Below are 13,175 nucleotides of genomic sequence, written 5' to 3'. Positions count from 1 at the left end.
TATCAGGAGGTAGATACGAATCGCCTTTAAAGCAAATGAAAAGGGGCAAAACGTCGACAATGATGCACTTGGCCAAAAAGGGCGTATGCGTTTTTTCCTGAATATATTCAGGAAAAAACGCATACGCCCTTTTTGGCCAACCTAGCAAGCCAGAAAGGCAAATCAGCACGACAAAGAAGTCTCACTTCCCTTCGGTCAAAAGGGCCATCCTAAAAAAGTGTAAAAGCCAGAAGTGCAGGACAGGCCAGGGAGAAAAGGGAGCCTTGTTAGGCTGCTTGGCGGGATGTAAACTGCCAAAGGCCACTCTGTAGAAGTGTATGGTGTTTCCTAAAACATCTAAAAAACACAGCTAGAGAGCATAGGGCACTTCCTCTCATGGGCGTATAAATTGGGAAAATTAAAAATCAACAAGATACAGGCACCCCAAAGTTTAGAGCTGCTCTGTTTACAAGAAGATCCACTTTGGTACACCTTAAATTGGCCAGGAAAGAGAAAAATGGATAAAGAAGTTGTGGTACTTATGTACAATGGAATATCAATCACCCATGAAATCAATGTCATGAGGCTAGTAGCAGCATGCTGAGTGGATTTACATACGATGTTTCTAAGTGAAAGAAGTCACAGAGAAAAAGACACTTATCGTAAGATATCACTTATAGAGGGAATGTTAAAATCGCTACACATAACCTGAATTACCAAACAGAACAGATTCACGCATTTAGAAAACACACTATGGCTGCTTAATGGGAAAGGTGAGGTGGGGTGAGGCATAAAAAAAGGGTTTGATATTAGCACAGATAGCCTTCCATAAACCACATATGTAACAGACAAGCCCTACTCCTTGCTCAGTGAACTGGACTCCACACCACCTATTCAAGGCACAAAAATATATCTGACTAGTAAGAATCTGAAAACCTATGTATTGATATCTGTCTGTAAGTGAATCAAGTGGGTGTAAAGCGGCATAAACCCAGGAGTGAAAATCAGCTAAACCCCGTTATAAAAATAAATTTCAAAAACAACGACAACAACAACAAAGACATTGAAAGAGAGAGAAATTCTTAAAAACATCATTCAGGGGCTTTGAAGCAACCTGGATTAACCATATCTAGACCCACAAGTGGATGAGACATAAGGCTCGACATTCTTGGGGCTGAGAGGTTTGGTAAGGTTGGGTCAGCAAACGAAGACCGTTTAAAGTAAAACTGCGTGGTGCCCATTCCATGGGTCCCAAATCTCCAGGATCAAGGGAATCGTCCTACAGCGAAAACATGCATGTGTAACCAAGAGGCTGGTACACCGTGTGATCGGGAAAGTTTGCTAAAACGCACCTCATTTCTCATCTCCTGGTGCTCGGGTTCGCCATTCCAGCCGCTTTACTAACAATCTCCCCACTTGGAGAATCAGCATGTTTAACCTCCTGTTTCGTACAGTTTGCAATTTGTCCTGTCGATGAACGGGAAGAGGGGGAACCCATGAGAGACTAGCTCTAGGTGTTGGGACAGGCACAGGTCACTCTAATTTCCCATCAGGAAGAAGAATTAACCACAGGCTCAGACTTCCCCACGGAACCAGAATAGGGCCTGAAGCAAGCATGCGGTTTTGCGGCCTGCTCCCAAAAAAGCCAGTTGAAAACTGGAGCACAGGGGCACTGCAATTCACAAACCTGCAGAGTTATAAATGATAACTCTCGTCCAAAAATATATTGAGCGAAGGCAACGAAGAGGATTTGAAAGCAAGGCAGAATTGCAGGAAACAGATTTCAGGACATAGATACGAATCGCCTTGACAGCTCATGAAAAGCGGCAAAACGTTGACAATGATGCACTTGGTCAAAAAGGGCGTGTGCGTATTTTCCTGAATATATTCAGGAAATTACGCATACGCCCTTTTTGGCCAACCAAGCAAGCCGGAAAGGAAAATCAGCACGACAAAGAAGTCTCACTTCCCATAGGTCAAAAGGGCCATTCTAAAAAAGTGTAAAAACCAGAAGTGCAGGACAGACCAGGGAGAAAAGGTAGCCTTGTTAGGCTGATTGGCGAGATGTAAACTGCCAATGGCCACTCTGTAGAAGTGTATGGTGTTTTCTAAAACATCTAAAAAACAGAGCTATAGAGCATAGGGAACTTCCACTCATGGGCGTATAATTTGGGAAAATTAAAAATCAACAAGACACGAGCACCCCAAAGTTCAGGGCAGCTCTGTTTACAAGAACCTCCAGTTTGGTACACCTTAAATATGCCAGGAAAGAGAAAAATGGATAAAGAAGTTGTGGTCCTTATGTACAATGGAATATCACTCAGCCATGAAATCAATGTCATAAGGCTAGTAGCAGCATGCTGAGTGGGTTTACGTACGATGTTTCTAAGTGAAATAAGTCACAGAGAAAAGGACACTTATCATAAGATATCACTTATAGAGGGAATGTCAAAATCGCTACACATGACCTGAATTACCAAACAGAACAGAATCACACATTTAGAAAACACACTATGGCTGCTTATCGGGAAAGGTGAGGTGGGGTGAGGCATAAAACAAGGGTTTGAAATTAGTACAGATGCCGTTCCATAAACCACATATGTAACACACAAGCGCTACTCCTTGCTCAGTGAACTGGACTCCACAAACCCTATTCAATGCACAAAAATATATCTGACTAATACGAATCTTAAAACCTATGTATTGATATCTCTCTGTAAGTGAATCAAGTGGGTGTAAAGCGGCATAAACACAGGAGTGAAAACCAGATAAACCCCATTATAAAAATAAATCTCAAAAAAATACAACAAAGACACTGAAAGAGAGAGAAATTCTTACCGATATCGTTCAGGGGTTTGAAGCAACCTGGATTGACATTATCTAGACCAACAGCGGGATGAGACATAAGGCTGGACATTGTTGGGGCTGAGAGGATTGGTGAGGTTGGGTGAGCAAAGGAACACCCTTTAAAGTAATACTGCGTGGTACCATTCCATGGGTCTTAAATCTCCAGGTTCTAGGGAATCCTCCTACAGCTAAAACATGCATGGGTAACCCAGATGATGGTACACCATGTGATCTGGGTAGGTTTCTAAAATGAACCTCATTTCACATCTCCTAGTGCTTGGGTTCACCATTCCAGCCGCTTTACTAACAATCTCCTCACTTGGAGAATCAGCACCATTAACCTCCTGTTTGTACAGGTTGCAATTTGTCCTGAGGATGAACGGGAACAGGGTGAACCCATGAGAGATTAGCTCTAGGCGTTAGGCAGGCACAGACCACTCTAATTTCACATCACAAAGAAGAATTAAGCACAGGCTCAGCCTGCTCCACGGAAACAGAATAGGGCCTGAAGCACTCCTGCGGTTTTGCGGCCTTCTCCCAAAAAAGCCAGTTGAACAATGGAGATCAGGGGCACTGTAATTCACAAACTTGCAGAGTTATAAATGATAACTCTCATCCAAAAATATATTGAGGGGAGGCAACGAAAAGGATTTGAAAGCAAGGCAGAATTGCAGGAAACAGATATCAGGAGGTAGATACGAGTCGCCTTTAAAGCAGATGAAAAGGGGCAAAACGTCGATAATGATGCACTTGGCCAAAAAGGGCGTATGCGTTTTTTCCTGAATATATTCAGGAAAAAACGCATACGCCCTTTTTGGCCAACCTAGCAAGAAAGAAAGGCAAATCAGCACGACAAAGAAGTCTCACTTCCCTTGGGTCAAAAGGGCCATCCTAAAAAAGTGTAAAAGCCAGAAGTGCAGGACAGGCCAGGGAGAAAAGGGAGCCTTGTTAGGCTGCTTGGCGGGATGTAAACTGCCAACGGCCACTCTGTAGAAGTGTATGGTGTTTCCTAAACCATCTAAAAAACACAACTAGAGAGCATAGGGCACTTCCTCTCATGGGCGTATAAATTGGGAAAATTAAAAATCAACAAGACACAGGCACCCCAAAGTTTAGAGCTGCTCTGTTTACAAGAACATCCACTTTGGTACACCTTAAATAGGCCAGGAAAGAGAAAAATGGATAAAGAAGTTGTGGTACTTATGTACAATGGAATATCAATCACCCATGAAATGAATGTCATGAGGCTAGTAGCAGCATGCTGAGTGGATTTACGTACGATGTTTCTAAGTGAAAGAAGTCACAGAGAAAAAGACACTTATCGTAAGATATCACTTATAGAGGGAATGTTAAAATCGCTACACATAACCTGAATTACAAAACAGAACAGATTCACACATTTAGAAAACACACTATGGCTGCTTAACGGGAAAGGTGAGGTGGGGTGAGGCATAAAAAAAGGGTTTGATATTAGCACAGATAGCCTTCCATAAACCACATATGTAACAGACAAGCCCTACTCCTTGCTCAGTGAACTGGACTCCACACCACCTATTCAAGGCACAAAAATATATCTGACTAGTAAGAATCTGAAAACCTATGTATTGATATCTGTCTGTAAGTGAATCAAGTGGGTGTAAAGCGGCATAAACCCAGGAGTGAAAATCAGCTAAACCCCGTTATAAAAATAAATTTCAAAAACAACGACAACAACAACAAAGACATTGAAAGAGAGAGAAATTCTTAAAAACATCGTTCAGGGGCTTTGAAGCAACCTGGATTAACCATATCTAGACCCACAAGTGGATGAGACATAAGGCTCGACATTCTTGGGGCTGAGAGGTTTGGTAAGGTTGGGTCAGCAAACGAAGACCGTTTAAAGTAAAACTGCGTGGTGCCCATTCCATGGGTCCCAAATCTCCAGGATCAAGGGAATCGTCCTACAGCGAAAACATGCATGGGTAACCAAGAGGCTGGTACACCGTGTGATCGGGAAAGTTTGCTAAAACGCACCTCATTTCTCATCTCCTGGTGCTCGGGTTCGCCATTCCAGCCGCTTTACCAGCAATCTCCCTACTTGAAGGATCAGCACCTTTAACCTCCGGTTCCGAAAAGGTTGCAATTTGTCCTGAGGATGAACGGGAAGAGGGGGAACCAATGAGAGACTAGCTCTAGGTGTTGGGACAGGCACAGGTCACTCTATTTTCCCATCAGGAAGAAGAAATAACCACAGGCTCAGCCTGCCCCCCGGAACCAGTATAGGGCCTGAAGCAATCCTGCGCTTTTGCGGCCAGCTCCCACTAAAGCGAGTTGAAAAATGGAGCTCACGGGCACTGCAATTCACAAACCTGCAGAGTTATAAATGGTAACTCTCGTCCACAAATATATTGAGGGAAGGCAACGAAGAGGATTTGAAAGCAAGGCAGAATTGCAGGAAACAGATTTCAGGAGGTAGATTCGAATCGCCTTGAAAGCACATGAAAAGCGGCAAAACGTCGACAATGATGCCCTTGGCCAAAGAGGGCGTATGCGTTTTTTCCTGAATATATTCAGGAAAAAACGCATACGCCCTCTTTGGCCAACCAAGCAAGCTGGAAAGGCAAATCAGCGCTACAAAGAAGGCTCGCTTCCCGTCGGTCAAAAGGGCCATGCTGAAAAAAGTGTAAAAAGCAGAATTGCAGGACAGGCCATGGAGAAATGGGAGCCTTGCTACGCTGATGGGCGGGTTGTAAATTGCCAACAGCCACTCTGGAGAAGTGTACGGTGTGTCCTGAAACATCTAAAAAACACAGCTTAGAGAGCATAGGGCACTTCCGCTCATGGGCGTATAAATTGGGAAAACTAAAAATCAGCAAGACACAGGCACCCCAAGGTTTAGGGCTGCTCTGTTGACAAGAACCTCCACTTCATTACACCTTAAATATCCCAGGAAAGAGAAAAACGGATAAAGAAGTTGTGGTCCTTATGTACAATGGAATATCACTCAGCCATGAAATCAATGTCATGAGGCTAGTAGCAGCATGATGAGTGGATTTAGGTACGACGATTCTAAGTGAAATAAGTCACACAAAAAAAGACACTTATCATAAGATATCACTTATAGAGGGAATGTAAAAACCGCTACACTTGAACTGAATTACAAAACAGAACAGGGTCACACGTTTAGAAAACACACTATGGCTGCTTAACGGGAAAGGAGAGGTGGGGTGATGCATAAAACAAGGGTTTCAAATTAGCTCAGATACCGTTCCATAAACCCAATATGTAATAGACAAGACCTACTCCTTGCTCAGTGAACTGGACTCAACACCCCCTATTCACCGCACAAGAATATATCTGACTAGTAAGAAACTTAAAACCTATGTATTGATATCTCTCTGTAAGTGAGTCAAGTGGGTGTAAAGCGGCATAAACACAGCAGTGAAAAGCAGCTAAACCCTATTATAAAAATCAATTACTTTTAAAAACCCATGAAACAAAGACAGTGAAAGAGAGAGAAATGCTTACAAAATTCGTTCAGGGGCTGTGATGCAACCTGGATTGACCATACCTAGACCCACAGCTGGGTGAGACATAAGGGTGGACACTCTTGGGGCTGAGAGGTTTGGTGAGGTTGGGTGAGCAAACGCAGACCCTTTCAAGTAATACTGCGTGGTACCCATCCCATGGGTCCCAAATCTCCAGGTTCAAGGGCACCTTCCTACATCGAAAACTTGCATGAGAAACCCAGAAGATGGTACACCATGCGATCGGGAAAGGTTTCTAAAACGCACCTCATTTCTCATCTCCTTGTGCTCGGGTTCGCCATTCCAGCCGCTTTACCAGCAATCTCCCTACTTGAAGGATCAGCACCTTTAACCTCCGGTTCCGAAAAGGTTGCAATTTGTCCTGAGGATGAACGGGAAGAGGGGGAACCAATGAGAGCCTAGCTCTAGGTGTTGGGACAGGCACAGGTCACTCTATTTTCCCATCAGGAAGAAGAAATAACCACAGGCTCAGCCTGCCCCCCGGAACCAGAATAGGGCCTGAAGCAATCCTGCGCTTTTGCGGCCAGCTCCCACTAAAGCGAGTTGAAAACTGGAGCTCAGGGGCACTGCAATTCACAAACCTGCAGAGTTATAAATGGTAACTCTCGTCCACAAATATATTGAGGGAAGGCAATGAAGAGGATTTGAAAGCAAGGCAGAATTGCAGGAAACAGATTTCAGGAGGTAGATTCGAATCGCCTTGAAAGCACATGAAAAGCGGCAAAACGTCGACAATGATGCCCTTGGCCAAAAAGGGCGTATGCGTTTTTTCCTGAATATATTCAGGAAAAAACGCATACGCCCTTTTTGGCCAACCAAGCAAGCTGGAAAGACAAATCAGCGCTACAAAGAAGGCTCGCTTCCCGTCGGTCAAAAGGGCCATGCTGAAAAAAGTGTAAAAAGCAGAAAAGCAGGACAGGCCATGGAGAAATGGGAGCCTTGCTACACTGATGGGCGGGTTGTAAATTGCCAACAGCCACTCTGGAGAAGTGTACGGTGTGTCCTGAAACATCTAAAAAACACAGCTTAGAGAGCATAGGGCACTTCCGCTCATGGGCGTATAAATTGGGAAAACTAAAAATCAGCAAGACACAGGCACCCCAAGGTTTAGGGCTGCTCTGTTGACAAGAACCTCCACTTCATTACACCTTAAATATCCCAGGAAAGAGAAAAACGGATAAAGAAGTTGTGGTCCTTATGTACAATGGAATATCACTCAGCCATGAAATCAATGTCATGAGGCTAGTAGCAGCATGATGAGTGGATTTAGGTACGACGATTCTAAGTGAAATAAGTCACACAAAAAAAGACACTTATCATAAGATATCACTTATAGAGGGAATGTAAAAACCGCTACACTTGAACTGAATTACAACACAGAACAGAGTCACACGTTTAGAAAACACACTATGGCTGCTTAACGGGAAAGGAGAGGTGGGGTGATGCATAAAACAAGGGTTTCAAATTAGCTCAGATACCGTTCCATAAACCCAATATGTAATAGACAAGACCTACTCCTTGCTCAGTGAACTGGACTCAACACCCCCTATTCACCGCACAAGAATATATCTGACTAGTAAGAAACTTAAAACCTATGTATTGATATCTCTCTATAAGTGAGTCAAGTGGGTGTAAAGCGGCATAAACACAGCAGTGAGAAGCAGCTAAACCCTATTATAAAAATCAATTACTTTTAAAAACCCATGAAACAAAGACAGTGAAAGAGAGAGAAATGCTTACAAAATTCGTTCAGGGGCTGTGATGCAACCTGGATTGACCATACCTAGACCCACAGCTGGGTGAGACATAAGGGTGGACACTCTTGGGGCTGAGAGGTTTGGTGAGGTTGGGTGAGCAAACGCAGACCCTTTCAAGTAATACTGCGTGGTACCCATCCCATGGGTCCCAAATCTCCAGGTTCAAGGGCACCTTCCTACATCGAAAACTTGCATGAGAAACCCAGAAGATGGTACACCATGCGATCGGGAAAGGTTTCTAAAACGCACCTCATTTCTCATCTCCTTGTGCTCGGGTTCGCCATTCCAGCCGCTTTACCAGCAATCTCCCTACTTGAAGGATCAGCACCTTTAACCTCCGGTTCCGAAAAGGTTGCAATTTGTCCTGAGGATGAACGGGAAGAGGGGGAACCAATGAGAGCCTAGCTCTAGGTGTTGGGACAGGCACAGGTCACTCTATTTTCCCATCAGGAAGAAGAAATAACCACAGGCTCAGCCTGCCCCCCGGAACCAGAATAGGGCCTGAAGCAATCCTGCGCTTTTGTGGCCAGCTCCCACTAAAGCGAGTTGAAAACTGGAGCTCAGGGGCACTGCAATTCACAAACCTGCAGAGTTATAAATGGTAACTCTCGTCCACAAATATATTGAGGGAAGGCAATGAAGAGGATTTGAAAGCAAGGCAGAATTGCAGGAAACAGATTTCAGGAGGTAGATTCGAATCGCCTTGAAAGCACATGAAAAGCGGCAAAACGTCGACAATGATGCCCTTGGCCAAAAAGGGCGTATGCGTTTTTTCCTGAATATATTCAGGAAAAAACGCATACGCCCTTTTTGGCCAACCAAGCAAGCTGGAAAGGCAAATCAGCGCTACAAAGAAGGCTCGCTTCCCATCGGTCAAAAGGGCCATGCTGAAAAAAGTGTAAAAAGCAGAAATGCAGGACAGGCCATGGAGAAATGGGAGCCTTGCTACGCTGATGGGCGGGTTGTAAATTGCCAACAGCCACTCTGGAGAAGTGTACGGTGTGTCCTGAAACATCTAAAAAACACAGCTTAGAGAGCATAGGGCACTTCCGCTCATGGGCGTATAAATTGGGAAAACTAAAAATCAGCAAGACACAGGCACCCCAAGGTTTAGGGCTGCTCTGTTGACAAGAAGCTCCACTTCATTACACCTTAAATATCCCAGGAAAGAGAAAAACGGATAAAGAAGTTGTGGTCCTTATGTACAATGGAATATCACTCAGCCATGAAATCAATGTCATGAGGCTAGTAGCAGCATGATGAGTGGATTTAGGTACGACGATTCTAAGTGAAATAAGTCACACAGAAAAAGACACTTATCATAAGATATCACTTATAGAGGGAATGTAAAAACCGCTACACTTGAACTGAATTACAAAACAGAACATGGTCACACGTTTAGAAAACACACTATGGCTGCTTAACGGGAAAGGAGAGGTGGGGTGATGCATAAAACAAGGGTTTCAAATTAGCTCAGATACCGTTCCATAAACCCAATATGTAATAGACAAGACCTACTCCTTGCTCAGTGAACTGGACTCAACACCCCCTATTCACCGCACAAGAATATATCTGACTAGTAAGAAACTTAAAACCTATGTATTGATATCTCTCTGTAAGTGAGTCAAGTGGGTGTAAAGCGGCATAAACACAGCAGTGAAAAGCAGCTAAACCCCATTTTAAAAATCAATGACTTTTAAAAACCCGTGAAACAAAGACAGTGAAAGAGAGAGAAATGCTTACAAAATTCGTTCAGGGGCTGTGATGCAACCTGGATTGACCATACCTAGACCCACAGCTGGGTGAGACATAAGGGTGGACACTCTTGGGGCTGAGAGGTTTGGTGAGGTTGGGTGAGCAAACGCAGACCCTTTCAAGTAATACTGCGTGGTACCCATCCCATGGGTCCCAAATCTCCAGGTTCAAGGGCACCTTCCTACATCGAAAACTTGCATGAGAAACCCAGAAGATGGTACACCATGCGATCGGGAAAGGTTTCTAAAACGCACCTCATTTCTCATCTCCTTGTGCTCGGGTTCGCCATTCCAGCCGCTTTACCAGCAATCTCCCTACTTGAAGGATCAGCACCTTTAACCTCCGGTTCCGAAAAGGTTGCAATTTGTCCTGAGGATGAACGGGAAGAGGGGGAACCAATGAGAGACTAGCTCTAGGTGTTGGGACAGGCACAGGTCACTCTATTTTCCCATCAGGAAGAAGAAATAACCACAGGCTCAGCCTGCCCCCCGGAACCAGAATAGGGCCTGAAGCAATCCTGCGCTTTTGCGGCCAGCTCCCACTAAAGCGAGTTGAAAACTGGAGCTCAGGGGCACTGCAATTCACAAACCTGCAGAGTTATAAATGGTAACTCTCGTCCACAAATATATTGAGGGAAGGCAACGAAGAGGATTTGAAAGCAAGGCAGAATTGCAGGAAACAGATTTCAGGAGGTAGATTCGAATCGCCTTGAAAGCACATGAAAAGCGGCAAAACGTCGACAATGATGCCCTTGGCCAAAAAGGGCGTATGCGTTTTTTCCTGAATATATTCAGGAAAAAACGCATACGCCCTTTTTGGCCAACCAAGCAAGCTGGAGAGGCAAATCAGCGCTACAAAGAAGGCTCGCTTCCCGTCGGTCAAAAGGGCCATGCTGAAAAAAGTGTAAAAAGCAGAAATGCAGGACGGGCCATGGAGAAATGGGAGCCTTGCTACGCTGATGGGCGGGTTGTAAATTGCCAACAGCCACTCTGGAGAAGTGTACGGTGTGTCCTGAAACATCTAAAAAACATAGCTTAGAGAGCATAGGGCACTTCCGCTCATGGGCGTATAAATTGGGAAAACTAAAAATCAGCAAGACACAGGCACCCCAAGGTTTAGGGCTGCTCTGTTGACAAGAACCTCCACTTCATTACACCTTAAATATCCCAGGAAAGAGAAAAACGGATAAAGAAGTTGTGGTCCTTATGTACAATGGAATATCACTCAGCCATGAAATCAATGTCATGAGGCTAGTAGCAGCATGATGAGTGGATTTAGGTACGACGATTCTAAGTGAAATAAGTCACACAGAAAAAGACACTTATCATAAGATATCACTTATAGAGGGAATGTAAAAACCGCTACACTTGAACTGAATTACGAAACAGAACATGGTCACAGGTTTAGAAAACACACTATGGCTGCTTAACGGGAAAGGAGAGGTGGGGTGATGCATAAAACAAGGGTTTCAAATTAGCTCAGATACCGTTCCATAAACCCAATATGTAATAGACAAGACCTACTCCTTGCTCAGTGAACTGGACTCAACACCCCCTATTCACCGCACAAGAATATATCTGACTAGTAAGAAACTTAAAACCTATGTATTGATATCTCTCTGTAAGTGAGTCAAGTGGGTGTAAAGCGGCATAAACACAGCAGTGAAAAGCAGCTAAACCCCATTATAAAAATCAATTACTTTTAGAAACCCGTGAAACAAAGACAGTGAAAGAGAGAGAAATGCTTACAAAATTCGTTCAGGGGCTGTGATGCAACCTGGATTGACCATACCTAGACCCACAGCTGGGTGAGACATAAGGGTGGACACTCTTAGGGCTGAGAGGTTCGGTGAGGTTGGGTGAGCAAACGCAGACCCTTTCAAGTAATACTGCGTGGTACCCATCCCATGGGTCCCAAATCGCCAGGTTCAAGGGCACCTTCCTACATCGAAAACTTGCATGAGAAACCCAGAAGATGGTACACCATGCGATCGGGAAAGGTTTCTAAAACGCACCTCATTTCTCATCTCCTTGGGCTCGGGTTCGCCATTCCAGCCGCTTTACCAGCAATCTCCCTACTTGAAGGATCAGCACCTTTAACCTCCGGTTCCGAAAAGGTTGCAATTTGTCCTGAGGATGAACGGGAAGAGGGGGAACCAATGAGAGACTAGCTCTAGGTGTTGGGACAGGCACAGGTCACTCTATTTTCCCATCAGGAAGAAGAAATAACCACAGGCTCAGCCTGCCCCCCGAACCAGAATAGGGCCTGAAGCAATCCTGCGCTTTTGCGGCCAGCTCCCACTAAAGCGAGTTGAAAACTGGAGCTCAGGGGCACTGCAATTCACAAACCTGCAGAGTTATAAATGGTAACTCTCGTCCACAAATATATTGAGGGAAGGCAACGAAGAGGATTTGAAAGCAAGGCAGAATTGCAGGAAACAGATTTCAGGAGGTAGATTCGAATCGCCTTGAAAGCACATGAAAAGCGGCAAAACGTCGACAATGATGCCCTTGGCCAAAAAGGGCGTATGCGTTTTTTCCTGAATATATTCAGGAAAAAACGCATACGCCCTTTTTGGCCAACCAAGCAAGCTGGAGAGGCAAATCAGCGCTACAAAGAAGGCTCGCTTCCCGTCGGTCAAAAGGGCCATGCTGAAAAAAGTGTAAAAAGCAGAAATGCAGGACAGGCCATGGAGAAATGGGAGCCTTGCTACGCTGATGGGCGGGTTGTAAATTGCCAACAGCCACTCTGGAGAAGTGTACGGTGTGTCCTGAAACATCTAAAAAACACAGCTTAGAGAGCATAGGGCACTTCCGCTCATGGGCGTATAAATTGGGAAAACTAAAAATCAGCAAGACACAGGCACCCCAAGGTTTAGGGCTGCTCTGTTGACAAGAAGCTCCACTTCATTACACCTTAAATATCCCAGGAAAGAGAAAAACGGATAAAGAAGTTGTGGTCCTTATGTACAATGGAATATCACTCAGCCATGAAATCAATGTCATGAGGCTAGTAGCAGCATGATGAGTGGATTTAGGTACGACGATTCTAAGTGAAATAAGTCACACAGAAAAAGACACTTATCATAAGATATCACTTATAGAGGGAATGTAAAAACCGCTACACTTGAACTGAATTACAACACAGAACAGAGTCACACGTTTAGAAAACACACTATGGCTGCTTAACGGGAAAGGAGAGGTGGGGTGATGCATAAAACAAGGGTTTCAAATTAGCTCAGATACCGTTCCATAAACCCAATATGTAATAGACAAGACCTACTCCTTGCTCAGTGAACTGGACTCAACAC

The sequence above is a fragment of the Balaenoptera borealis genome (assembly GCF_965194805.1).
Source record: "Balaenoptera borealis genome assembly, chromosome: 5".
NCBI lineage: Eukaryota > Metazoa > Chordata > Mammalia > Artiodactyla > Balaenopteridae > Balaenoptera > Balaenoptera borealis.
Note: the sequence above shows the minus strand (reverse complement) of the source record.